At 45.7% G+C, this 23,181-nt stretch overlaps 1 long non-coding RNA gene across 7 annotated transcripts in view; it reads left to right on the top strand.

The window, feature by feature from the left end:
• Positions 1–21,899, top strand: part of LOC140607779 (uncharacterized) — a 46,108-nt gene extending 24,209 nt beyond the window's left edge. Inside the window, exons 3-4 of one of the 7 annotated variants that reach the window (XR_012009689.1) lie at positions 224–2,104; positions 20,552–21,899. This is a non-coding gene — a long non-coding RNA (uncharacterized lncRNA). The other 6 variants (XR_012009686.1, XR_012009687.1, XR_012009683.1 and 3 more) reach the window with 6 other exon arrangements.
• The last annotated feature ends 1,282 nt before the right edge of the window (positions 21,900–23,181 follow it).

Below are 23,181 nucleotides of genomic sequence, written 5' to 3'. Positions count from 1 at the left end.
CATTTAAATCCTTGGTCCATCTGAAATGTACTTTACTACATGGAATGAAGAGTAAAGAGTAGGAATAGTATTTTATCCAATTGGATTGTTGGTTGCCTTAATATCATTTGTTGAATAATTTATCACTTAAATACTTTATTTTTAATCCTTAGTGTTCACCCTTAAATATAAGTATTTCTTTTTTTTTTTTTTTAATTTTTTTTTTTTAATTTTTATTTGATAGTCACACACACAGAGAGAGAGAGAGAGGCAGAGACACAGGCAGAGGGAGAAGCAGGCTCCATGCACCGGGAGCCCGACGTGGGATTCGATCCCGGGTCTCCAGGATCGCGCCCTGGGCCAAAGGCAGGCGCCAAACCGCTGCGCCACCCAGGGATCCCTAAATATAAGTATTTCTATCTCTATTTCACATATGAGATCATTGAAATCAAGTTAACTAAGTTATTTAAGGTCATGCAGCTAAAAACTCTGGAAAGCCAGAATCAAATCAGTTTTGCAGTTGTCTAATGTCCAAGCACCAAGGCGCCTTGGGAGCCTGCCTCCTGGAAGACCACGTTTGGGCAAGTTGCCCAGCAATGCAGTCTTTGGTTTTGGGCCTTTGAGATGCTTTTTTAGGAAACACTTTTAAAGGGATCTCTTGGTGGCACTAAGATAATTAACCTCCCTTGATGATCCAAGGCACCTCCATCTGTACCAAATTTGCCTTCGTGGTGCACCAATAAGATTCTACTGTTAGTTGCAGAGTCACTATTGCTCTCTGGGATGCACCAACTAAATCAGATGGAAAAGCTGGAAGAAATAGGAAGATTTCTGTTCCAGAAAGAGTTGGCTGGTGGCTGGTACATTCTTTCCCCTTATCCCACACTTTTGTGGTGAGAAAAAGTATGCTTTGCTGAGAGGTGAGCGGGAGGAAAAGCAGTTGGCTTGGCAGATGAAGCAGGAGTGATTCTTCCCAACTGAGGCCCACTGAGGGAGGGCTGGCTCATCTCATTGCCCATCACATTCCACAGAGGGAAATCAGCAGGGAAACAGTGACATCATGTCCATGTCTCTGAGCAGCTGAACAATTCTGTGGCTCCTGACCGGTGTGGAAAGCATGTGCAGGTAGTCATAATGCAGAACCCTGGACGTCCAGGGTCATCACCACATTGCTTCTCCCTGGAGCCCTCCAGAGCAGTCCACACAAACACATATGTGAATACCTAGTAAGAGACTGTGATGGGTCCTTAATCTCAGAAGTGTACATTAGTAGGATTAATAATGGAGCACAGCACAGGGTAGATGGGGGAGCATGGTGCAGGTTGGTGAGGAGAATGATGTGAAGTCAGTGGGAAGCATGTGTTACATAGTGGGACGAATGATGTGAGGTTAGTGGGGAGCACAGTGCTGGGCAGTGGGGCGCATGGTGCGGGGTTGGTGGGGTGTGGAGTTAGGAGGCCAAGCACACAAGGAGGCATTGCAACATTCACTGGGGTTTGGGGATTCACAGAGCCAGGGTCAGGACACACGGAGGCAGCCAGGGAGGATGTGCCTGGGATGGTGCACCTCGCAGCCAGGCAGGCGGGCAGGGCAGCCGGCAGGGATGCTCATGGTGAGCTGAGAGGATGCTGCAGGAGGCTAAGTGGAAACCAGCCATCACACAGGATGACAGTGACAAGCAAAATGCATGGGGACAAGGGAGAGAGACTGGCAGTTTGCTGGCAGGTCTGCTAACCCTGGCAAAGCTCCTCAACAGCTTTCCATTGCCCTTGGGGTTATTGGCTGGAGCAACTCGTGTGGCACAGGGCTGCTTCTGCCCACACGTCCTCCCTCCGTGTGCTTCCCGAGTGGGTAACTCTTCCTTCTCTGATTTGCAGCGTACTCTGTGGGCCAAAGTCCTTTAGACCTGCATTGCGGGGCATCTTCTGCCTGGGACCCTGGCTGCCCCGTTCCATCCCACCAACCCTGCACAGTGTCCCAGCTGCTGGAATGCTTTCTCTGCCCCAGCAGACCTAACTCAGGGGTTCCATCCATGGGCTTGGTGCCCTGAGTTGTCAGGACACAGAACCCCGGAAGCACATGCCCAGCATTCCCGGCGCGTGGCAGAGGAGCGAGTATGCGGAAGGTAGGTTTTGTGGGAGCACTGGGTTCAGCTGGACTTAACACAGAGCAAGGCCTGTGTGTCTGGGAGAAGTCACCCAAATAGGAAAGTTTTAAAACTTCTGCTCTGTTGAAGATACCTTAAGAGGATAAAAAGCAGGCTACAAAGTATTTGCAAATCACAATTCTAACAAAAGACTTGAATCTAAAATATACTCTGAATTCAGCTGCGAGAAACAAATAAGCTAATTAGAAAGTGAGCAAAAGATGTGATCAGACACCTCACCACCGTCATTAGCCACGAGGGAAATGTGAGTTACAGCTGCAATGAGCTATCACTGCACGTGTGTCAAGACAGTGACAAGGTCACGTACGGGGGGTGGGGGGGGATAGCGGGAAGCTGGCCTCATGCCAGCTGTGGGCCAGAGGGTACGAGGGCACAGGCAGGCTGCAGGAGAGCCGCACAGCCCCGCCCAACACCCAGCGGCACAGCAGCACGTTCCTTGGTGTTCACTCCTGGAAACGAAACGTGTCCCCATGGAAGCTGGTAGCAGGGCTCCTGGTGATACACTGAAGCATAATCATAGGCACGGAGAAGGGTCAGTGGTGGCAGGAGTTAGCGTGGGGTTCCAGTTCTGGGGTGGCATGGGGGGGGTGAACGGAATAGTTCTTTATGACTGTTGGGTGGCAGGCACAGAAAGCCCGGGGCAGCTTATGGGGAATGGGAAATGTGAGTTCCTTTGTTGGCCCGTGTAGCCGAAGCCCAGGGACAGAGCTGGCAGGTGCCCAGACCTGGGCCTCTCTGCTCTCTGGCCCTTGCTCAGACCATTTAGACCAGGTAGGCTCCCTCCAGGGTCTCCCAGGGGAGGGGCCGTTGGTGGGGGAGGACAAGCAGTGGGTGCCACACACGCGTCTCACCCAGTGCCCATCATCCTGTCCTCAGAGCCCCACTTTTCGAATAACATCCCAAAAGTGATAAGCTGAGGGCTGGCAGAGGTGTCGACCCTGTGCTTTCCATCACGAGCCAACAGAGAGAAGAGCGGCGGGGGCTGTGATGTTTGGAAGGTAGAGCTGGGCTCTGCAGCTGGAGGGCTCTGCGGCCACAGCCTCGCACAGACTAGACCAGTCAGAGCAGAACACAAACATTGCACTCTCCCTGCTGTGCAGTACTTGCTCTTCAGAGATCGCTTGCTTCCAATCCAACAAAAACGGTGGATGGCTTGTGGGTTTCCTTGGCTGGAAAAGTTATTCTAGAGGCTATCACACATCATACATTTCAGCTATCAAAACTTGGGCCTACGCAAATAAAGCCAAGTGAGGAAGAGAGGTGTTTGGAGGGAAATTGTTTCCAAAGAAGAATTCTGACAATTCAGAGCTTAAGCAGAACTTAGTTTTGGTTGAGAGAAGCCAACCAGGAGGGAAGAATCCCAGAAATACTTTGCAGGGCCTGAGTCTGGGCATGTTGCTTAACCCCATCACGGTTCCCAGGCCCGGACTGTTCTTTCTGGCTGACTCGGGGCTTTGGAGGTAATGTGTACACGTGGTATGATTGTGATAAATTGAAAGTCCTGTGTAGCCCTCCCCTCGATAAGAGACAGGAACTCGGGATCCCTGGGTGGCGCAGCGGTTTGGCGCCTGCCTTTGGCCCAGGGCGCGATCCTGGAGACCCGGGATTGAATCCCACGTCGGGCTCCCGGTGCATGGAGCCTGCTTCTCCCTCTGCCTGTGTCTCTGCCTCTCTCTCTCTCTCTCTCTGTGACTATCATAAATACATAAAAATTAAAAAAAAAAAAGAGACAGGAACTCTCCAAACTGCCAAAAGGTCCCCTCATTCCCCTTCCCAGTGACCCCACCTCCACCAGAGGCAGCCAGGTGCTCACGGCTCTATCGATGAAAAGTGTGGCCTGTTTGAACTTTGTGGAGATGGATTCACGCGGTTTGCACTCTTTGCATCTGGATTCTCTCCCTCAGTGTGCTATGAGACTCACCCAAGCTGCCCTGCTCCATACTGCAGTCCTCAGGAGGCACCGTGGCCCCATCTGGACCCCATATCATTTCCTCCCTGGAAAGATATGCTGCCCCATAGCTGTTTGGCTAAATGTAGACGAGTCCTCTCTTCTGTGGGGAGGGAGCTCGCGTCAGGGTGAGGGCCCCAATTTCTTGGCCACTCCTAGATCGATAGTGTCTGCTCCATCTGGCCAGTGACCATGTCTGCAGCCCTAGGGTGCCTGTACTAAAGCCCCACTGAACAGAGAGTTACTGACAGACACTGAGGAAAGAATGAAATGCAGGAACCCGAGGTTTGAGATTTTTCTGGACAATGATCCTAAAGCCCTGCCAGCAGCAGGTGCCACCAAGATGGTCGTCAGATCTGGTGATAGTCTCCTCAGTAGGAGGGTGGAACCACAGGTGGAGGGCTGGCAGGTGGCAGCAGCACCGGGGCACCCCCACAGTTAAACAGCACAGTGTGCAGAGTTCTCTCCTGCAGTCAGGACTGGACTCTTATTGCTGAGATTTCATTTTTCTTCACAGAGAAGCAGGAATTTAGATGCTCTGAATTGTCAACAAACTGAAGGTTGTGGCCTCAGGGTGGGGGAGGGGGCTTGGGTTCTCACTCCAAACTTTAGAGGCCTGGAAAAGAATATATTATCACTAATTGGACCTCAGGCTTTGAGATGGTGAAACTCAGCTTCATCACGACCACCCACAGGCTGGAGGAAGATGAAAGACGCTCTCCAAGATTAGGGACCACAGGCTGAGTTGCACCAGGGGCTCCGCCAGCTGGAAGCCAGCCCTGAAGATCACAGGATCTCAGATCTGAGGGGAGCAGAAAGGTCTTGCCCAGCTCCATGTGCGATGCTGCCACCGCCCTTCACCCGCCCATCCTCCTCTGCAGCCCCAAGAACCCCCCTCTCTCATCCTGCTCCCTGGAGCCTGTCGGGTCAGTTCAGGAAACAAACATACTAGCTATCCAACCTGGAAGCAATGAATAATCGAAAATTAGAGCCAATCGTCCAGGAAAAAGAGGAGGAATATGGTCACGCCTCTGGAGAGTCATGTTTTCTATGCAGCAGAAAATGCATAGGGATGGAGATAAACTCCGGCAGGTATTCAGGGCTATTCTGTGTCATTCCCTTGTAGCAGAGTGAATCTGCTTCAAGACCTTCCTGCCCTGGGACTTTGGGTCACGCACCACCACCCTCACCTCCCCAGCATGCCAGTTTTGTCTGGCCAGGCAGGCAGGGGCTAGGCATCTGGAGAGGCTCTTCTGGAATGGAGTACCTGCTTCGCCACCACAGGGCCAGAACTTCCTGGAGGGGACCCTATGCCCACTGAAGATTCAGACCCCTTCTTTCTTAACACTTTGGGTATAAGTAGTAGTTGCTCCATAACTACAGGAAAAAACAACCCTCCCAGTAGACCCCTCTTAAACATCAAGCTATGTGCTACTTAGCACTGTTTGCAGAGTTCTCAGAGTAGAGGACAAAGTCCTTCCCATGACTCTCCAACAGAGTACAAATGTTCCAGCATTTGTCCAGGAGAGGAATTCAAAAGGAAAAAATTTTAAAAATGGAAAAAATCATGATACACCAAAATATGCATTTTGGATAGCATTATTTGTAATAGTGAAAAATATAAACAACCAAATGTCCAAGAGGGAGATTACTAGGTGGGCTGTGGTAAATCCTCATGCCAGATGATCCTAAAACAATAAACATGATACTTATCAAGAGCTAACAACATGCACTCATCTATCCATTGAGTTACAGTAAAGTGTTCTGTGTATTCTGTTCCAGCAAATAAGATCATACACATAACATATGATAATAGTTTTTTTTTTTCTTGTGCTACAATATAAAAGGCCTCAAAGAAAATAGGGCAAAAATGTTCACCATGGTCTTCTCTGGGTGATGGGACTCTAAGTGATTTCTTCTTTTTTTTCCGTTTGTTTTTTATTTTCCAAATTTCCTGTAACGAGCATTTTATACCAGGAAACTCCCAATAGGATGTTGGCTGCACTTTGTATGTAGCTTCTGCTTGTGTGTGTGTTGACTGCAGTTACTCTGGCATCACTTCCTGTGTGCATTACCTCCTCCACCACACAGTATATTTCTGCACAAACCAGTAATGACCTGGGGTCCCCACCAGGGCACAGGGCTCTGCACACAGTTATCTCCCATTCCTGTCTTCAGAGCAGGATGGGTGACTTACCTGTGTACTTCCTCTCTGCACAGATGAGGAGACAGAAAAAGATCTCAACTTGCCAAAGTACACGGTGCTGATGGAGCCAGACCATCACCACATCCCACTGATAAACTTCAGCCGGGGAATTAATATTTTTGGTCTATTAATATCATTCCTGGATGTAATGCAAACCATTTCCAACACCTCCATTGTTTCAGTGCATACTTTCCTTATGAGGTTGCCTTTGGTGGCCAGGGGATTTGCACGCTACAACAAAGTCCTCATAAATTTCCAAACAATAGTCCCTGGTATCTGCCTCTCTGGCTGAAGGACAGACATTGCAACTTTGGACTCACTTTCTTCCAAATACGCATACTACTAAAGACAGAGGATCTGTCAGTCCTTAATAATCAGTACCCTACTGGAGTGTGTCACTTTTGTAGCATTTAGGAAAGACAGACTTTCAGGAAGATGGCCAGAAGTATAGCTTTCCTTGGGCTGAATACTCAAAGTGAGAGTAATACCCCAAATAAAGGACAGCCAACAAAGTCCAGTGAGGAACTCTCTAAAAATTAAGAGGAAATTTAGAGAAAAATACCATCTCTGGTCCAGTTACCAATAACTGCTCCATGGGGAGGTGGGGAAGGGTGAGGAAGAGGGTCCCTGGGCTGGGACCCTCCCTGAAAACTCTTACTCCAGTGCATTTGGGTTTACATGAACTGTTTTAAAAAGAAAGAGAAATGTAAATGCCAGTGAAGGCAGGACGGGTTACTGGTATTCAAATACTAAGCTTGTGATCATAGTAGATGTCATGTGGGTCACTGTCCAAAAACAAGGTGGAAGCACATAACAATGATAACACCAAAGGAGCCAGAAGACCTGGGGAAAGAAGCCAGAGGTCCCCTTGCTGTCGAGTAGGTGGTGGTTGGTGGCAGCAGTGGTACCAAAGATGGTCCTGGAAGTAATAACCTCACTCTGGTGCATATGCAAACATTATCTCATTTAATCTCCCCAACCCAGGGAGGCAGGTGTCCTGTATCAAGTGCACAAACATGGACACTGAGGCTTGCACATGGACAGATTCGGTGCTTGCACAAGATCACACCATATGCAAGCAGGGCCACGTTGCAACCCACATATAACTTTCAAGCCCTTACAGCAATGTGGAAATGAATAATTCAAAAGTGAATTCCAGAAACTTTCCTGACCGAAAGTGAATCTTGGCATTGATACTATACAGGCAGCGAGACTTGCCCAAAAGCAATTTTAAAAGAAAGGCTCCACCCCTCTTTCCAATTCCAGGCACCTACTTGTCAAGGTTTTAGATTAAAGAGAGAGAGAGAGAGAGAGAGAGAGAGAGAGGATCCTATAAACACCATGAAGAAATGAGAGCTGAGACCTGTATGCTCTGGAATTCATCCACTAGACTTCTGCAATGAGAATACTCTAGAAAGTGTTCATTAGAGTTTGGGTATCACGTCTCTGATCTGTATCCCCAGTAGGTATTTCGAACATAGCATACCTGACTTAACCTGGCTTTCCCCCTGAAGACCTGTCCTGCCCCTCATTTCCTCCTTTTGTGTTCACCGGAGCTCCACAGACCCCCATGTGCAGGGTCACACCTCCTCTGTCCTCAGACAAGGAGTCTCTCTGAAACAGGTAATGAAATGGGTGCCAGCTCGGCAGGAACTCCCAGACTCGCTGCCCACATCAGTCACGCCCATTGCCGTGAAGCCATCAGGAGTGTCGGATGTGGCCTGCAGGCTGTCCAAACCTCCCCTGGTCTGTCAGGCTCGCCAAACCGTAATCCCCACCTACCGTGGGGAGTTTATGGGACCCCACATATGCTGTTGAAGAAGAATTTTTTCTTTTTCAAGATTGCAGTAATTAGAAGAGGGTGATTATAATTGAATCTAGGAAGTAACAATGCATTTAATAAATTCAACAAAATCTCACTGTGTCATATTGCAATAATATTGAAACCAAATAAGAAAAAGAAGGATGAAAACATACCTAAGCTGAGGGAAGTTGGCTAATTTCTTAAATAAAACAGAAAAGGTACATATACAGGAAATACTGTGAACTTTATTTATTTATTTATTTATTTATTTAATTTATTCAGGAGAGACACAGAAAGAGGCAGAGACACAGGCAGAGGGAGAAGCAGGCCCCATACAGGGAGCCTGACGCGGGACCCGATCCCGGGTCTCCAGGCTCATGCCCTGGCCCAAAGGCAGGCGCTAAACCGCTGAGCCACCCAGGGATCCCCCAACACTATTTAAAAGCAGTGAATACACAAATATAAAACACTACATTTCGAACACAAAACCCAAGCATTGTATCACGTGGCAGTGCTTTCCAAATTTCAGCCTTCTGCTCACAAATGCTGGTTTTGCCATATCTGTGTCATTTGCATCATTATTATTTACTTACCGCATCTTTAATAGACTTAATGTTTTGTCTATTTGGAGGAGTATCTGTAAAGTCACAGGGCACTGAAATAGTTTAGCAACTTAAAAAAAAATTTATCTAGCTGCATACCACCTAAAACCGTTTGCACAACCCCTCCACACTTCGGATTAAGGAAAGAGATAATCATACCTCCTGCTGTGTGAACACAGGTGCACAACAAATAAAGGAGATGGGTAGATGGGCAGAAGCAGCACAGAGAGGTGGCCCTTGCCTCACCCACACCCAGACGCCCTGACCTGCCAACAGCCGTCCCAAAATTTTGCCAAGTGGGCATGCTATGCTACTCATTTTATTAGGGAAATCTTAAAAAAAAATGTAGGCAAGTCCTTTAAAATCTAAAATTTAACTTAAAACCTAGGGTAATTTCCTACCTCAAGTAAATTCTCAGTACAATAGGACTTCTCACAGAGCAGATCCAATATATCTAATAGAAAGGTGGAACCATAATCTGCATTAGCATTGAAAAAAAATGTAAGAATAGTATAAATATTTGAAAAGTTACCAAGATGGCACTATGAAATCCAAACAATATTTATCTACATTTTTTTCTAATTATAAAAGTAATTTGTGTGTATTGCAGATCATTTGAAAAATACAAGAAAATACAAATAAGGAAATAAATTTCATCTAGACATAAAACACTGTTAAGATCTTCACACATGTTCTTGATATCTTAATAATATGCAAATGCATAAATATGTAGACACATATTTTCACCAAAAAATGTGTTCCTGCAATATATACTGTTCTGTAACATGCTTCTCCTACTTAGCAATATTATGAGCACTTTTCCAGTTTACTAACTTTCCTAACGCACCATTTCAAAGGCTCCACAGCATTTCATTATTGGAAATAGTTTAGCTTCTAGCCCAGTGTGGGACTTTTAGAACTGCTTATACGTTTTCACTGTCATCCCCTTACACACGAACTCTAGTGGAAGTCTGGTTAAAATGAAACATTTGAAATATCACCGTGACGATTCCCTACCTTAACCAATATTTTCCCTTATCTGACCAAATATTTCAGCAAAGTGTCCAAAGAGTGCAGTGTTCCTCTATGCTCCTTAGAGAAGTTTTATGCTTTCATTTGTTTTACAAATGTGTTCATAGTGGGCTTCATAGTGTCATACATTTTATATTTTTATGTGCTCAGCTCTACTAAGCTTCCCACCTCTGGTTTCTGGTTTTGGTATTCCGCTTACACTCTCAACTTACTTAAGCTTTTCTTACAGTCTCTTACTAAGTGTACTGTTTCCTCAATGCAAACAAACTTTTGCACAATGCACACTTCTTGACCTAACTAACCTGGGTTTTTAATAGATAGTGTTGCAACTTTGAATGGATCTTCTATCCTCAGCACCGTTGCCCACTGGGTATTGCTACCATCTGGAAGCACCACTGGCTTTGTGCATTAATTTTATTGTCTGTTGTTGTCATTTCCTCTCCTGATTTTATCAATTTGAGCCCATTCTTTTGGGTGTTTTGAGGAAGTTTTATGGCTCCAAGCTCTGATTCTGAAATCAGCCAGACCTGTGCTTGCATTCTAGGTACACCATTTGCTAGATCTAGGTCTTGGGCAGGTCATTATATTCTCTTCTCCTCAGCTGTATTGAGATATACTTGACAACACTGTGTAAGTTCAAGCTGTACAACCTAATGATCCTGTATATATATTGTGAAAAGTTGCCACATTAAGGTCAGTTAGTACATTTATCACCTCACAAAGTTACCACATGTGTGTGTAGGGTGTGATGAGAACATTTAAGATCTACCCTCAGCAAATTTCAAGTATATAATATAGTGTCATTAACCACAGTCACCATGCTACATGTTAGATCCCTAGAACTTATTCATCTAATAACTAGAAATTTGTATTGTTTGATCAACATCTCCCCATTTCCCCCTCCCCCAGCCCCTGACAACCACCAGTCTACAATCTGTCCCAGTGAGCCGGACTTTTTTAGACTCCATATATATAACTGAGATCATACAGTATTTGTCCTTCTCTGTTGCCTACTTCACTTAGCATAATCTCCTCAAGGTTCATCCATGTTGTTGCAAATGTGGATTTCCTTCTTTTATTTATGGCTGGATAATTATCCATTATAAATACATACATACATACATACATACTTCCATAACATGGATAAATAAAAATATATATCTAACTGATTTTTAAAAAGATTTTATTTACTTACTTGAGAGAGCAGGACAGTGAGCATGAGCTGGGGGAGGGGCAGAGGGAGCAGGAGAGGCAGACCCCCGGCTGAGCAGGAAGCCTGAGTCAGGTCTCCATCCCAGGACCCTGAAGTCACCATCTGAGCCAAAGGCTGATGCTTAACCAACCGAGTGGCCCACATGCCCTGTAAATGTGATATTGATCTGTTGTGGACATTTAAGCTGTTTTCATGTCTTAGCTATTGTAGAATAATGCTGCAACAAACAGGAGGGCGCCAGCATCTCTTTAAGACAGTGATTTTACTTCCTATGGATATATATTCACCAGTGGGATTGCTGGATCGTATGGTATTTCTATTTCTAATTTTCTGAGGAAAATCCATACTATTTTCCACCGTGGCTGCACCAAGTGATGCCCCCACCGAACAGTGCACCAAACAGTTCACATCCTCTAGAACCCTTACCTCTTGTCTTTTTGATAATAGCCATTCTGGCAGGTGTGAGGTGATAGCTCCTTGTGGTTTTGATTTGCATTTCCTTGATGAGTAGTGATGTTGAAAGTCTTTTCATATAACTGTTGGCCATTTGGATCTCTTGTTTGGAAAAATGTCTATTTAGGTCCTTTACCCATTTTTAATTGGATTATTTGCTTTGTTATTGAGATGTAAGAGTTCTTTACATATTTTGGATATTAATCCCTTAACAGATAGATGGTTGGCAAATATTTTCTCCCATTCCATAGGTTGCCTTTTCATTTTGTTGACGAGCTTCTTTCTTTTTTAAAAAAGATTTTATTTATTCTTTGAAAGAGACAGAGAACCTGGGTGAGGGGAGAGGCATAGGCAGAGGGAGAAGCAGACTCCCCCTGAGCAGGGAGCCATATGTGGGACTCGATCCCAGGACTCTGGGATCATGACCTGAGCTGAAGGCAGATGCTTAGTCATCTGAGCCACCCAGATGCCCCTGTTGATGGGTTTCTTTTGCTGTGCAGAAGCTTTTTAACTTGGTGTCATTCTACTTGTCTATTTTTGCTTTTGTTACCTATGCTTTTGGTGTCATCTCCAAAAAGTCATCACCAAGACTAATGTCAAGGGGTTTTTCCTCATGTTTTCTTCTAGGAACTTTATTTACAGTTTCAAGTTTTTCATCTAAGTCTTTAATCCATTTTGGCTCATTTTTGTGAGTGGTGTAAAATAGAGATCTAAATTCATTCCTTTGCATGGATATTCAGTTTTTCCAATGCCAGTCATTATCTTCTGAAGGCTCGGGTTTAATTTTTGTAAAATGTGCATGTAATTTTTGTAAAATGACACCTCACTAAAATGGTGTCACAGTGAAGTGAGATAATGTGTTTAAGAATGTATTATACATGCACATATATGTATATACATTATATGTAAATATGTATCTCAGACAGGTCAGGTGCAAATAGTAGAAGTTCCTTTCCTTTTTGTTTTTGGATGTTGTATCTCTTATTTCTTTTTTTGTTCTTACTACCTTGGGTAGAACTTCTGGAATGCTGAGTAACAATAGAGAAAGAGGGTCTTCCTGCCAATAATACTGGGAGAGCTTAGTGCTTCCTCTCCAACGTTGCTGGCACCTGCTTCTATTTCATGATCCTCATCAGGAATTCCTCCAAGGATAAAATTCATGGCTGTCTCCTCCCCCAGATTTTGGGAGCCTGAACCGCTCTCATGACGGACAGCCTAGCAGCACTATTAAGAGAAAGTCAGGAGTCTTTCCATGTTGCATGGTTCAGATGTTCAATTTTAAGCATCTTACATTGATCTTGCTTGCTGGAAGTCCACGGTGGTCAACAGACCAGGGTCTAGGACTCCTGTCTGGTTTCAACAGTGCAAGCTGCTCCTGCTGGTGCTCTCTGCCTGAGGGTGTCTGCCCTTCCTTCCCATCCTCCCAAAAGGAGGGTCTGCCCTGGACAGTTAGCCTAGTAATGCCATAAGAGTTACCTCCTCCTCTTCCATCTTTTTCACTTGCTTATCTCAGAGCATAAAGAGATGTTGAAATGCATAGACCAAAAACATCTGGGCAACTTCCAGGTAGAGGCAGGCAGGCTTGACTTCACAGAGAAGATTTATGACTTTAGATGTACAGCCAGGAAAGGAATAAAAGCTGGCATGTAGAACAGATTCAAGAGAGGTTCTGATCAACTTAAAAAAGCAAAAACATGTCAAGGATGTTTCCTGCTATTTCTATTTATCAATATTTTTATTAAATAAGTCTGCTAAATTATATCAATGTATTTTTAGTATAGGTAAAACAATAAACAAATAATTTTCCTGTTTTTGATCTACTTCTTTTTTGTTTCCTTGATGGTGTCTTTCAAAAAAAAAGTACAATTTATTAAGTTTTTTATTTTTTTTAAAAGATTGTATTTATTTATTCATGAGAGACACAGAGGCAAAGACATAGGCAGAGGGAGAAGCAGGCTCTCTGCGGGGTGAACAATGCAGGACTGGATCCCAGGACCCCAGGATCATGACCTGAGCCAAAGGCAGACACTGAACCACTGAGCCACCCAGGCGCCCTAAGTTTCTCTTTTATGGGTCATGCCTTTTGTGTCCTATCTAAGAAATATTTGCCACTTCAAGGCTTCAAAGGTTTTTCTCCTACAAGTTCTATGGTTTTTAATTTTATACTTAGGGCTCTAATCCATTTTGAGTTAATTCTTGTGTATAGTGTGAATTTAAGGTCAATGTTGCATTTTTTCCCTCCATATGAATATCTAGTTGTCTTGGGACCATTTGCTGAAAAGACAGTCTTTTCTTCATTGAGTTATGTTGACACCTTTGTTGAAAATAAATTGACCATATATATGTAGGTGCATTTCTACTGATAAGTAGAGATGCAATCCTCTTTTTTATTTTATGCTTCAATCCTGCAACACCACCAAATTCATCTTCACTTCTAGTAGTTGCCTGATCAAGCACAAATAGGTATTGATTTAAAATGCTTTTTTCTAAAAAAAAAATAAAATAAATAAAATAAAATGCTGTTTTCTGCTCAATAGATATGATCATGTGATTTTTATTCTTTGGTCCACTAATATGATGGTTTACACTGTATGATTTTTGAATATTGAACTAGCCTTGCATCCCTGGAATAAACTCCATTTATTTGTGGCACATAATTATTTTTATTTACTGCTGAATTCTATGAACAAATGTTTTGTTAAGGATTTGTGCATCTATATTAATGAGAAATACTGACCTGCAGTTTTCTTTTTTGTTCTGTCTGTCTGGTGTTGATGTAGGGTTAACATGAGCTTCATAAAATGAATTGGCAAGTGTTTTCTCCTCTTCTATTTTCCAAAAGAGATTGTGGAAAACTAGTGCTAATTTTTTAAACATTTGGTACAAGTCTCCAGTGAAACTATCTGGGTCTGGAGATTTATCTTTTGGCAGTTTTTAAATTATAAATTCAATTTCCTTAATAGTTATAAAGCTGTTCCAATTTTCTAATTTTATATTGTGAGAGTTGGAGTAGTCTGTTTTTTGATGACTTGGTCCATTTCATCCAAGTGGTCATATTCATGTAGAGTTGTTTGTACTCTGCTAGTCTCCTGTTTCTGTCTGCAGGGTCTATGAGGACAACCCTTGTTCATTTTCCATCTTGGTAATTTGTGTCTTCTCTCTTTTCTGCCTTGCTAGAGATTAGTCTATTTTCTTTTTATCTTTTCAAAGAACTGGTTCTGTTTCATTGCTTTTCTCTTATTTTCCTGTTTTTAATTTCATCCCTTACCTTTATCATTCTTTCCTTCTGCTTCTTTGGGTTTATTTTGCTCTTTCTTTTCAGGGTCCTTGGGGTAGGAGCTTCAATTATTGATTTGAGACACTTCCCCTTTGTTTTTTGTTTTTTGTTTTTTGTTTTTAATTTTTATTTATTTATGATAGTCACAGAGAGAGAGAGAGAGAGAGAGAGAGGCAGAGACACAGGCAGAGGGAGAAGCAGGCTCCATGCACCGGGAGCCCGATGTGGGATTCGATCCCGGGTCTCCAGGATCACGCCCTGGGCCAAAGGCAGGCGCCAAACCGCTGCGCCACCCAGGGATCCCCACTTCCCCTTTGTTAATGGATGTATTTAGTACTAACTTTTCTTTCAACACTGCTTTAATTGTATTACTAAAATTTTGACATGTTGCCATTCAATTGATGTGTTTTTAAAATTTTTCTTGAGACTTTATAACCCAGGGATTATCTAGAATTTCAATGTTTAGTTCTCAAGTGTTTGGAGGTTTTCCTGTTATCTTTCTGTTACTGATTTCTGTTCATGATTCCATTTGGTCAGAGAACACATTCTGTAATTTCAACTTTTAAAATTTTGTTGGGATTTGTTTTATGGCCCAGGATGTGGCCTACCTTGATGTATCTCCCAAGGGCACTTGAAAAGAAAGTATATTTGGTGTTGTTGGCAGAGTGTTTGATAAACGTTGATTCTGTTTGTTGATGATATTGTTAAGTCCTGTGTCCTTGTGATTTTCTGTCTGTTTCATCAGTTGCTGAGAGAGGCATGTTGATGTCTCCAATTGGAATTGTGGATGTTGCCTTTTGTTCCTTTTAGTTCCATCAGCTTTTGCTTCACTTACTTTGTAGTTCTGTTGTTTGGTTCACACACATTTAGGATTCCTGTGTCTTTTTGGTCGATTGAGATTTTTATCATTTTATGATGTCCCTCTCTTTCTCCAGAAATTTCCTTTGCTCTGAAGCCTATTTTATCTGATGTAATATAGTCACTTCTGCTTCTTTTGGATAATGTTTGTATGATACATCCTCTTCCACTGCCAATATTGTTATGTTTGAAGTGAGGCTTTGTTGGATGGCACATAGGTCCCAGTTCTTAACCCATTCTGCCAATCTTACAGTGTGTTGCATTCCTTAGGCCATTTACATTTAGTGTAATTACTGGTATGTTATGGCTCCCATCTGATATTTGATTTTGTTTTCTGTTTGTTCTCTGTTTTTCACCTTTGTTTTCTTTTTCCTGTCTGTGGATCACTTGAACAATTTCTAGAATTCTATTTTGATTTATCTGTATTGTTTTTGAACATATATATTTTTTAAAGATTTCATGTATCTATTTGAGAGAGAGAGCATGAGCTGGGGGTGGCGGGGAGAAGTAGAGGGAGAGGGAGAAGCAGACTCCCTGAGCAGGGAGCCCAATGTGGGACTCATCCTAGGACCCTGGGATCATGATCTGAGCAGAAGGCAGATGCTTAATCGACTGAGCCACACAGAGGCCCCTTTGAACATATTTCTTTGTATAGCTATTTTAGTGTTTAGTGATTCCTCTAGATGCTACTTCATACATGATTAGCTTATTGCAGCCTATTAGTATCACCATTTTACCTGTTCAGATGAAGCTTAGAAACCTTATCTCCCTGTATGTTTTTTTACCCTCTTCTGTCTATGATGTCATTTTCTTATTTCCTCCACGTCAGACAGTGTTATAATTTTTGCTTCACTTGTCAAACACAATTTAGAAAACACAAGAGGACAGGAATGCTTATTATATTTACACATATTTTGTTTGCCATGTTCTTTCCTCCTCCTTGATGTTCAAGTTTCCTCCCTGCATCATTTCCTTTTGGCTTTGGGAAACTAAACCTTAATCCTTTTTGGGTAAGTATGCTGGTGACAAAATTTCTTCGTTTTTCTTCGAATGAGAATGATTTGATTTTCCCCTGTAATCCTGAAGGTTATTTTTGCTGGATCCAGGCTTCTAGGTTGACAGTTCTTTTAGTGTTCAAAAAATATTGGTCTACTCTCTTCTGGCCTCTATGCTTTCTCATGAGAAATATGCTATAATTTGAATTGTTTTTCCTCTATGGGTAAAACACCAGTTCATTTTTGTCTTTAGTTTTCAGAATTTTGACAATGTTGTTTTTTTGATGTGAACTTCTTTGTGTTTATCCTATTTGGGAATTTTTTCAGCTTCTTAATTTTTTTTATCAGCTTCTTAATTTTGTAGGTTTATGTCATTTGCATATTTGGGGAGTTTTGATCCATTACATATTTATTTACTTGAATTTCTTCCATCCCATCCTCTTTCACCTCTTCTTCCAGGACTCTGGTGTCATGAATGTTGGATCTTTTTTTAGAGTCCCTTAGGTCTCTCTCTCTCTCTCTCTCTTTCTCTCTCTCTAAGTCTGTTTCCTCTCTGTTGTTCAGATTGGATGGTTTTTATTGTTTCTTTGAGTTCACAGATTCTTTCCTCTGTCCTTTCTTTTTTTCTGTTGAGCCAATCTATAAAGATTTATTTTATTAAATCTATTAAGTTTTATTTCAGTTCCTCTTCTCAGGAGAGCTACCTACCTGGCTGGTCACATGGCCTGCTGTCTCCTGTCTGGGCACAAGCTGGAGCTCAACTTGTAGGTGGAACAGGTTGCAGGAACCAGGGTTGTGTGGTTAGATGTCAGAAGGGCAGGCCAGAGTCTGGTCAGGCTATCTCCAGCTGTAAAACCAAGTGAATGTCCAGAGAGAACTGGAGAAATGCAGACTTGAAGAACATTCTGGAGGTCCTTTTTTTCCGGCCGTTGGTTACCATTGGTGGCTGCAGCCTCCCACATAGCCCTCAGACATGCCATGCTGCCCTAGGAGCCCACCCAGTTACCCTACCCTCCTTCCCATGGAGCCACTTCCTAAAATGTAGACAAGCCACCTGAGCAAGGGTTGCATGTTGTTGTTAGGTTCTCTAACTGTCTGATCTTAAATATCTCTATGCTCACAAGAACAGTTTCTAGGCTCCACTTTTGTACAAAGGATCTTCGTCTTCATGTAATGGTCATAATTCGCATAATGGCAGCGATTATAACTCTGTATTCTGCAGACACAGTTCCCATGTCTTAGATGGACTAGCCCATTATTCTGCTCAAATGCCCTGTGGAGTTGTTTCCTCCGATGGCAAGGTCAGGTGCTTCAGCTGAGGCGATGTCTTGATGCAGGATCCCTCCTGAGCCAATCTAACTCCAGGCCCAGACTTAGCCACTGTGCTCTGCGCTGACCAGTCCAACACCTTAAAGACCTGCCAGGAGGGAGGCCTTTGGGCTGCTGTTTACTCCCCCCCACCCCCGCCCTCAGCAGCTTGTGAGCAATATGGTTTATCCTTCCTTTCCAGCTGAGCATTTGGATGCTTGGCACATCAAAGGGTTAAAGGTGTTGCTTTTGGATTCACAAAGTAAACATATTTTCTTAATCCCTCTCACCATGTCTGTACATGGCATTTATGTACTAATTGTGTTTTATGGAAAGAGAACTCATGCTTGGTTCAAACAAATCCTTAAGTTGGAAAGAATGCTCTATCCTGTGGTGGATAAGAATGCAGAATGAGTGCTTGGGGAGTCAGGCAGCCCGGGTGGGAGGATGAATAGGCTGGCATCCCACCAGTGTTGGCCAGCACAGACTTGATGTCCTGGTGCTTAGCAGTCCTAGTGGTATCTGGTGTGTCTTACACAGACACACCACTAAGGGCATTTACTTCCAGGTGATCATAACCCCGTTAGGTATTATTATGTTTGCATTTAAAGAGGCACCTATGTTTTCCTCCTTGGTCACAGTCTCTGCTCCCTCAAGAGCACAATTCAAAGCATTTCTAGCTCAAAAGGCATCAAGCATGTCCTAATCACACTGTCAATCAAGATATCTTTCCTGGCATCAGAAAGTTCACTGCTGGTGGAGGAACAGTGAATGAAGCCCTTTACTGACTGTCTTTCCCTGACTGTCTGGATGGCTGTTGGTTTTTTGGCCCACGACAAGGTCGTAGAAAAGTACAAGAGGATTTTGGAAGACCAGTATGTCCTTGACAAACAATTTAGATAATCCTGCTGTGTTTCTGTGAGTTTCTTCTTTGCAATTGTGGTTTCAAACTGTAGAGTGGTTTCGTAGGAAACAAACAGCAAGGAGGAGAAAAAGCATGGGGGCCCATCATGATATGGGGTGGACAGCCGTGGGGAGGTTCACTGTACATTTTATGTTCCCACCATGGTGTGAAACTGTCCTCACTGATGTGAAGTTCCTGGAGCAGCTACAATAACAATAGGCCTTCAGAGGATGCCAACTCTTTCAACATCCTATTTATCTTACGGAGAAAGTGCTTATAAAATCTGGAAACTTCACAGTAGAGCTTACAAAAGTCTTGGTAATACTCAGAAGTCTCTGCTGAGCAAAGCCCAGGCTCACAGCAGGATCCAATTACCCAGTGGAGGATTTAAGGACAGTTCCATTGAAGGGGACAGCTGAGCTTGGTGAATTACACAGGCAATGTCTCTGCTTTTCTCCTGCTTCTGGATCCAGTGGTAGGAGAACTGTTCCCACAGTGGCCTGAGGAACCTGTCCCTTCTAGAGAGGTTATAAGAACAATTACCATCCTCCACTGGAGGAAGAGAGAAGATTCCTTAGTTTTGCTATTTCCAGACAAGTCCTGGACCAGGGGGTTGGTGTCGATTCGGTTTCTCCTCCCCACTTCACACTGTAAGTGAAGTCAACCAGAAGTGTGGTAATGAAGGAAAAAGGAAAGGAAAATAGGCCCCAGGGCACTTGAGGCAGAAGGGACACAGTTCCAGGCCCAGGGCGGGAGGTGAGCAGCATCTATGGCTGGGAGCGTGGGTCACACCTCCGAGGGAGGAAGCTCTGTACCCAGCCCAGCAGCTGTTACCTTGGAAGACACCCTAGAATTTAGAGACCTGGAGGACCCTGAGGTCTGGACGTGGCTGGGCTGAGGGCCGTTGGAGAAATTCAAGCCGAGAGTGGGCTCTGTGGAGACAGAAGTTCCAAAGCCACAGTGATAAGGAGTCTGGCGTCTGCAAAGGAGGGCCTGGCCGTGCTGTGCCTGCAGTGACAAGGTTGAACAGGAAATGCTGGGCAAGGTTGCCCACTGGCCACCCTCCAGTAAAAACATCCTGGGGCCCCCGACTGCCCGCCTGACCAGGGGGGACAGCTACCGACAGGGCTGTGTGTGCAGGAGGCTGGTCGGTCTGTCTTTCAAAGGACTTAATGCTCCTCCCTCCCTGCCGCTGCACTCTGGTTGGTTCGACTGAAAGACTGGGTTAAGCCGATGAAATGTGAGTCGCATCTGCGCATCCGCGCAGGTGCCTTGGGGACACCATGCGCTTTGCCACATGCCCTTCCTCTTGGCAGGGGGTCTCCAATTTCCCTGCATCCAGAGACCCCTTCAGCTTGAGTCTCAGAGGTCACAAGCCGGTGGGGATGGAGCCTGGCTGACCCGAGCACAGTGTTGGTTACTGAGCACAACCCGGCTCAGGCTGCGTGACTCAAGGGCCTGGGTCCAAGTCCCCTACACCAGCTCTGGAGCCATGCCAGAGGCCCCACAATGTGTGGGAGAAGTGTGGCCTCTGGTCTCTGACCCAATGAAGCCATGATGTGTTGGGGCAACGACTGCCCACTCTGGCTTCCCTCAGACCAGGGCTGCACCAGGGACCCAGCTTCACACCAACCCCAGGGCTGCCCTGGGAAGCCTGCCCCGGGACCCCTCCCCGGGGCCCTTCCTTAGACCCTACCCTGCTTCAGCCCCAGGACTTGACTCTGGGAACATGCTCTTTTGGTTTATCCTCAGGGGGCCTTTTGCCCAGGAACCCACTCTTCCGTCTGTGTTTCTTCTGCTTCCAGGAGCCCCTCTCCTGGCGGGAAGCCCTTCCTGCAATTCAAGTGACAACGACGACGTTGGCCCGCCCTTCTGTCTCTGCCCCTGAGGAGGGTACATGACCCAGCTCTGGCTTGTCCACAGCCACTGGTGGGCGGGCTGGGTCAGTTGGAGCATCTGGGGACTTGGGCAGCTCCTCTGCTGGCTCCCCAGCAAGGGGAGGAGAGGGGACCCTGGGATGACCTTGATCCTGCCCCTGCAGCTGCAGGTGTGCCATTCTGGTGGACAAGTTTGCTCCTTCTCAAGTAGAGGTGTAGACAGCTGAGTCCCTGTCTGGGCCACCGAGGGTCTGGAGATGCCGTGGGCCACCGGCTGGTCTCACCTGCAAGGCCCGAGCCAATAGTAGGGGAAGAAGGTGCAGAGGTGTGGCAGCCGGCAGTGCCAGACAAGGTGCTGCATGTGGGCCAGGCTGCTGCGGAGGGACACAGGGCCACCCCCGGCCTGGCTCCAGGGTGCTGGGGGGCTCCTGCAGTGGTCACTGGTTTTGCCCTGCTTTGTGTCAAGGAGTCAGGTCCCTGAGAGTCCTCACGTCCATGCCTGGGCCTGGCCTATCCCCTGCCCCTGCTGGTGTGTAACATAAGAGCCCTCACAGTCATGGCCCCACAGCCACCTTGGTCAGCATCCCTGCCTTTCCTGGTCATGCCAGCTGGGGTTACCCACCTTCCCATTCCTCCTGCGGCCCCACCTCAGGGTGGCTGGACAGTGCTGTAGAGGGTGGGCCTCAGCCAGAGGCTCTGGGGCCCTGATCTCTCATTTCCATGGTCTTGCTGGGCTACAGGATGGGACAACTTCCCGAGCATTGCAGTGGCAGCTAGGCAGGGTCCATGAGGTCCTAACAAAGAAGACTTACGGAAAGTGCTCGTTTAGTTCCTGGCCCATGGCAAATGCTCAATCAGTTCCAAAGATCATTGCAAATATTTCTATCGCTGTTGAGGCTGGGCATTTAAAAATGTGTCTGGTTCATGTTAGAGCACCTCCAGCAGATCACACTCATACCTCAGTTTTAAACTGGCTTGAAACACAGTGAGGCCATAGGTGGAAGGATCTTCTGGTTGGTCCCTGACCTGGCCAGGAGCCCTACACCCATGTCCCTGGGCTAGCAGCCCAAAGTGGTGAATGGGTGCCCGGACAGAAGCCACAGAGCTAGTGAATGTCGACATCGAAGACTCTGGACTCAGGCAAGCCTGGTGCCAAAAAGCAGGCATGACTGTTCCTTATGCCAGGAAAATCCGTTTTAAATACAGTGTGTCGCAATCTGCCTTGATTCCTTTCCTGCTGCCCCCACCCCAGCTTCAAGTAAATAGTCATATGCTCTGTTTTTGTTCATTGTGAAATTTGACCCTCCTGGTATAGTCCTACCCTGTCTTCCCTCTTCTTCATTAGAACCTCTAATTCTCCAGGGCCTGCCCCGCTTTAGTGGCTCACTTCAAGCTCCAAGAGGGCAGAGCTCCCAGACTGCAGCTTAGGAAAAGGCTATATCTAAGCTTTAAAATACAGACATGAGAGATTTCATCATTTGGTTTTTACTGCTTTATCAAAAACACATCATTTCCTAAATGGAATGTGAATGCCTTCCCCTCACCTCCCCTGGGAAGCCTGTCAATCCCTCTTCTCAGCCCTGCCCTCGACAGCCTGCAGCTCAGGCCACCGGTTTAAGGTCCCCATGTGGCCACCTTTATGTGCCTGTCGCTGCTCAGAGCTGGCCGTCAGCCAGCCTGTAGGCAGAGCCCACGAGAGGACAGGCTTAGGGCAGAAAGTCCACTTGGAATTTTATTGCTGTCTTTATTCCTGGGTGGACGTGGAATTTAACTCGACAGATATTTACTAACTGACCAGAGGAAGGTAGGAGGGTTAATCCCACTGCAAGAGGGCAAGGAGAGATGCAGGCGTGGGGCTCCAGGGAGAGGTGGAAGGAGCAGCCACTGCAGGCTGGAGCTGGCAACCTCGGCCCCCGTTCACCCGAGCCACCGCGCTGTCCATCCCTGTGGCCCCAGCACAGAGTGCGGGCAGCGGCAGGGACACCGTAGTGAGAGAGCCCCCAAACACAGGAGGCTTGGGGCCCTGCCTCACTGCTGCCCGTCTGAGTCTGGCCTGCTCCCTCCCCAGAGGGCGACACAGGTAAGAGCAGTGCTTGCTGCAGGAGTGACAATGGGGCAAACGAGGCTTTAGTGAGAGGAGGCACAAAACTCCAGAGGCAGGGACCCTGTCCTCAAAAAGAATGAGATCTTGCCATTTGCGATGACATGGGTGGAAAACAAGGGCACGGTGAAGTAAGTCAGAGGCAGACGCCACATGCTCTGTCTTATATGGAGTGTGCACACAGCAAACAGGCTCGCAGGTACAGGGGCAGATGGGTGGCTGCTGAGGTGCATGTGGGAGAGGTGGCTCAACTATTTCTGCCTAAATAAATCAAATAAAAAACAGGGAATTTCGAGGCATGTGGGTGGCTCCGTTGGTGAAGTGTCTGCCCTTGGCTGAGGTCACGGTCCTGGGGTCCTGGGCTAGGACCACATTGGGCTCCCCACTCAGCAGGGCATCTCCCTCTGCCTCTGTCCCTCCCCCTGCTTGTACTGTCTCTCAAATAAATAAATAAAAT

The sequence above is a fragment of the Canis lupus genome, chromosome 17, assembly GCF_048164855.1.
Source record: "Canis lupus baileyi chromosome 17, mCanLup2.hap1, whole genome shotgun sequence".
NCBI classification, from domain to species: Eukaryota; Metazoa; Chordata; class Mammalia; order Carnivora; family Canidae; genus Canis; species Canis lupus.
Note: the sequence above shows the minus strand (reverse complement) of the source record. Positions and strands in the feature narration are given on the sequence as shown.